Raw genomic sequence first — 5,784 nt, 5'->3', positions numbered from 1 at the left:
GGCTTCTGCTCCAGAAGGAGAAGCTTTTCAAGTATCCCACACAATCCTGGATGCTGTGGGGCCTTCTTTTACTCATGCCTCAAACAACATAGGAAAATCCCATATGGGCAGGGGAGGGGGCCGAAGGGAAGGGGAGTGTTTTAAGCAAGTTGATTGTCTGGCTGAATGTACTGTGCTCCTCCCCACACTTATCACAGAGTCAAGGCGGAGAAGGCAGTGTGGGTGGAATGCCTGTTGTACTGCCCTGGGGATTCTCACCTGTCAGCCCAGTAACAGATAGTTGGTGCGGTTCACAGCACGTGCACTGAAAACTGGCTGTTGTACCTTATGCTTTAATTATTCCAACCAGTGTCGTTTCTAGTTTTTTTTCTCTCTGCTAATGAACCTTCAACTACTTGTACCTTGTTTTCGCTCATGGAAAAGTTGCATAATAATTGGTTGTTTGCAAACCTGTGAGAAAGATAAGACTGTTTCAAAGTGATGTATGGGTTTTTAAAGAGCCATGTAGCGTGAAACCTGAATTTTTTAAATTAGAGCTTCGTTGAAAGTAAACTGTCCTTTCCTATATGTGTTGTCCAATAAAAGATAGAATGTGGAACTTGCTAAATCCCACATACAGTGAATTTCAGCCTTAATAACAACAACAGAAAATACATATTAAATATAGATCTCTCAAAATATCCATTGCATTTGTCTAAGGATTCTGTTCTGTACTATGCTGTATATTGACTTGGGAGACTGCATTAAAATATGAAGACAGTTTTTTATAACATTAAACCAGAATTTAATTTTGAAGCTGAACATGGATCACTTGTATATAAACAAAGAGAACACTGAGGTAAATTTTGAATCCTGCCCAACTCCCCTCATTAAGAAAGAAGGGAATGGCCCAAGGCAACACAATGCCCTTATTTAGAATCTACTCTGCCGACAAATGATCAGGCTGGCATATTTGGTTCTGACTGATATTCCCTGCTCTGTGCGTGTGTATTAGATTTAGAGCACCAGGCTAAACCACAGCCCAGCAGGATGTCTGGCACCCATGACCAGATGGGCACTCGTTCAGGAAAACCTGAAACCCACCCCCCCAGACCCTATTGAATTTGCACCCAGTCACATTGTGTGCACAGTGATAGTCCTCCTTTTGGAAACTGACCTCTATGAAACAAAAGCTGAAGACTCATTTTTGCTTAGGATGTTTAGAAGTACATCTGATTTTTTTTAAAATGGCGGACACTGAGGCAAGGATACAAGTCATGGTGTTGGAGTCTCTGCATACCAGATAGGTAGGTAACACACTTGCCTTTAAAACAGTGTGGTCTTGGGAACCTGGTCCCTTAAATCTTCATATTGTGAAGTTGCCCAAGCATCTGGGAGTATCAGAAGACCCTAGAGGGGTATAGGTGATTCCTTTTGGCTTATGGTCATGTTGGCCATTAATTAAGTTTTAGAGACTCTCCATCTTCAGCAGCAGGAGAAATGGTTCATCTTTCTTAGGACAACCGAGGTATGATCTGCCCCTCTTTTTTGATCTGGTCCTTCAGCTTTATTTTTATTGTGCTTTGCAATGAACTCTATCCCATCTGAGCAAAGGGAATTTCTGAGCCTCTATGGAAGTAAAATGAACTCATCATAAAGGCCATCCTTGGAGGAGGAATTTCAATGATGCCTAGTTCCTCAGGCAATATTTAACTTCATTTGCAGTGATCAGTCAGGCATAGTTTTACCCATGGTACCCAATAATTCAGAATGAGAAGCCCCACTTAGACAACATGGCATTTCACTGGTTCTTATATCTCATTTCTCTCCATGTGAGGGAATATCTAGCTCTCTGAAGACATGAAAATCAATTTAGTCTTGATTCATATTTTATATTTACTCACATATTTATTTGAACTCATAAAAAGTTTATTGACATAATGTAGAAGGTGAAGAACTAAAATACATTCCAAATATTGACCAAAATAGTATGGGAAGTAGCTTAGAGAATTTCCAAATTTCAAAATCACTGTTATGCATATCACCATATCCCTCTCCATAAAATCATATCCCTCCTCAAAACCGCACCTTCCAAGTGGTGAATTCTTGAGTTTATTTGCTCTGCAAGGTGCCAAACATGAGGATAAACTAAAGTAAGAAGTGCAGCCAACTAGAAGGAAGAGATATAAATGTACAAACAGGACATTTCTGCTAGAGTCTCAGGCATTCAGGAGGTTCATAATCATCATACAAATATATAAAATTTTTAGTGAGCTATTTTCATTTGAATCCATTCTCTTCAATTCTTCACATCAAGCCTGCAAAAGAGAAACCAGAGGAAGCATTAGTTTAGTTTTCATGAGATATTTTGGGGGCAGCTTTTAAATCAATGTGATAAGTACATGTCAAAATTGAAGGTGTCATCTTCACTTGGAAATTTCACCTCTTGATTTCGTAAATGTAAAGTGAACTATGAGTAGACAGTGTGACCATCAACTTTGGTTCTAGTGATTTAAGTAATTCCAAACTAAATTAGATAGGATGGCTTCCTTCTGAAGGATTAGAGTATGATACTAAACTGACAATTATGCCTCGCAACACCTTTGGTGCAGGTGGTCAATTTGCAATCATGGCTCCAGTTCTCTACCCATTCCTATATCTGTCCCCATGACCATGGCACCTTTTAGTTTCCTGCTATTGTGGTTAGGGTATAATTCCTCATATCTGGATTTAACCACATGACTTGCTTTGGCCAAAAGAATGAAGCTGATGATGGTGTGCCAGGCCTGAGCCTAAGCCTCAGCAGATATCACATGTTTTTGTTTACTCTCTTGAGCCTCTGCCATTGCCATGAGTAGGCTAAGCCCAGGCTTACCTGCTGATCCCAGGAGAAGGACAAGAAACCTTTGGAACAGAGCTACCCAGCTAACATGCCCCAACCTAGCCCCATTTAGGGCAGAGCCCTCAGCTGCCACAGATGCATAAGTCAGCCCAGCCTAGATCAGCTGAGCCACAAACGTATGAGGCAGAATAAGAAATGATTTTATTCTAAGCCATTGGACTTGGGGGTGGTTGGTTATGCAGCAATAGCTAATTAATATGATGCCATTTCTTTTAAAAGCTCTTGTAATGTAGGGATCATTGGACATTATTTACACGTTTGTTTTCCATTCTTTCTTGTTGTCATTCCTTGTGTGTTTTACTTATGTGAATGGGCTGAATCTTTTTCTAAGAAGTGGAATGCTTGTGTTGTTTTATTAACAATGATGGAGCAAAGAAAATTCCACAAACAAGTCCCCCTACCTCCACCCTACTATGGCAGACTCTGTGGCTTGGGTCTCTCCATATCCATCCACAACCACCTTCTTCCTTGTTCTTCTCTACTATAAAGGCTGGTCACCAAAGACTTCACTTCCCAGTCTCTCTTACAACTAAGAGCAGCATGGGACCCCATTGTGGCCAAAGAGCACTGAGGAGAATTCTGCAGCAGAGATCATTTAGAAAGATTTGCTGTCCTCTGTGCTTCTTTAGAGAATAAAAGCCTGTCGTGTCATTTAGCATTTATAGTATTGCTGTGATGCAGTTTGCATTATACTCATGGTTGAGATGAAATACACAGAGGTTCAAAAAGCAGAGTAAGTAGCTCAAAGTCTCATTGCTGATAAATAGAAAAGCTAGAATTTGAACTTGAACATCCTAACTTGGGCTCCTTCCACTCCACTAACGGGGAAGGTTTGGATGGTTCTCAAACCAGAGGGAAAGGTAGGAAGGTATTAATAAATGCAGAATTGAAAACATCACCAGCAGTCAGCACAGGTTCTTGTATTTCTAGCATTTAGGTTTTTTTTTTTTTTTTTAGAAACTCCATTTTCAGTCCATGCCAGTCACCAAGAAGAAGCAAGAAAGCACCACTTTCCCAGCCCAGATTTTTAGCAAAATACATTTTGTTGACCAGCAACTCCATTCCGGCCCACCATGTGGGCCTGTCTCCCTCATACACCTTGCACTGAGTTTGCTGGTCACTTACTGCTTTTGTAACATGACAAGAGCCTTCAGGCCTCTCCCTCTTTGCTTATAACTTTTGACTACCCACCCCGTGACTCTCCTCTTAACAGGCTGCATTATTTACCCATATGTATCATCTCTTTCCTCTCCATTGCGATTATTTACCCATATGCATCATCTCTTTCCTCTCATAGCTTTCCCACCATAGCTGTCCTGCCACTAGGCTGTGACCTTCTGAAGAGTGTGAACATGTCCTATTTTTACATCACATTGCCTATCACAGCACCTGACACATAGCAGGGGCCTGAGGACTGATGAGTTGGCCCACTAGAGAAGTGAGAACAGGACAAGAGTTGGAGTTGGAGCTATAGCCAAACCCACATTCTCTAATGTGAGGCAGCAGGAAGGAGCAAGGGGCCACAGATACAGTAAATAAAGAGTGCTGATTTGATGTGCTATGTCCCCATAGTGCTGTCAGGTCTGCCCTAAACCCCACCCCATAGCCAGGGTGTACTGAAGACATTTTACCGCTGTGGTCACTGTGCTGGGTGACATATGGCCAGTCTCTGGCTAAGTGAGAGCCCTGTGACAAGCTGCCCTTGAAGCCGAGACATTCCTTCAGCTTCTCTGAGCTACATGGAAGGGGTGATGATTCATAGCAAATTGTCACTGAAGTATGTTCTGTGAGGTGTGATTTCTCTCCGAGAAGTGTCCAGACTGTGAAGCACCATCTGCAACCCAGAAATGGGAACCATTTCTGTGACAGGCTTGATATGGACTTTGACCACCACATATCTGTCCCAGGTAGTGAAATTATGGCTATACTGAGAAATTTAGGATGAGCCATTTGCAATGACTCTTTAGTGACTGTTTAAAAGCCCTAAAGTGCCCCTTCACAACTAGTGCAGCTTGTGGACCTCTCTAACTTTGAGACAGTTTTGGAAACCCAGAAAAACCTTTATCCAGTTTGCCCAGTCCATTGTGGCACCGAGATGGCCATATTATTCAGAAAAGTGAATTCATTATGCTACACTGGCCTAGGGCAGCAGTGCTCTTCCCCTTTGTTCACCTTGCCTGCGAGCCAAGGGAAGCCTGGGAACCTGGCTGAAGAGGGGGACGCTGGACCAGTACAATCAGCCTATGTTCCATGTGGGAGTGGAGGAACAGCCAATGGTGATGGTGCCAGTTTTGAATATCTACTATGTGCCAGGCATACCATCACTGGCTCTTACAGTTACCTCATTTAATCTACAAAGTGAACCCAATTCTTCCTTGTAGAAGAAGCCATGCAGGAGGCAGCAGAGGGAATAGAGGAGTCATTGCAGTTGTCTTTCAGACCACCCTGTAACCACCCCGCCCTCCACCCCGCCAGCTTCCTTCTCCCTCCCAGGTCCCAGTAGGGCCTAGCAACCTTGGGCACAGGACAGTGCTGATGGATAAGGTCACACATGGTCCTTTCAGGAGTGCAAAGCCCTCAGAGGACTAGCATCTCCATCCTTGGCCTTGTGGGGCTCAGTGTGTACTCAAAATGGTTGTATGTTACCAGAATACAAGAATCCAGGAATCCGGAGACCTGGGGTCAGGGCTTGAATTTAGAAATGAGAACAATGGGAAGGGATCCAGAGCTAAAATTGCCCAGGCTGGAAAGCACACTTGTTTGTCAGGTTGTTGGAATGCAAGTGTATTGGGCGGTATCCCGGGCTGCGCTGCTATGCTGCCTAGACACCAGCTGTCAACTATTCTCCTGTGTCCTGTTCTCCTGTAAGGGACATTTGTGAGAATGATGAGGAATGCGAGACA

At 43.1% G+C, this 5,784-nt stretch overlaps 1 protein-coding gene across 1 annotated transcript in view; it reads right to left on the bottom strand.

Annotated features, from left to right (window-relative positions):
* Positions 1 to 1,861: 1,861 nt before the first annotated feature.
* Positions 1,862 to 5,784, bottom strand: part of SMPX (small muscle protein X-linked) — a 49,280-nt gene continuing 45,357 nt past the window's right edge. Inside the window, exon 5 of the mRNA XM_006911615.2 lies at positions 1,862 to 2,297. The gene's annotated coding sequence lies outside the window, so the exon portion shown is untranslated. The remainder of the gene's footprint in view (positions 2,298 to 5,784) is intronic.

This window comes from Pteropus alecto, unplaced genomic scaffold (assembly GCF_000325575.1).
Source record: "Pteropus alecto unplaced genomic scaffold, ASM32557v1 scaffold23, whole genome shotgun sequence".
NCBI classification, from domain to species: domain Eukaryota; kingdom Metazoa; phylum Chordata; class Mammalia; order Chiroptera; family Pteropodidae; genus Pteropus; species Pteropus alecto.
The sequence above is the reverse complement of the archived record's forward strand: the minus strand, read 5'-3'. Positions and strand labels throughout refer to the sequence as shown.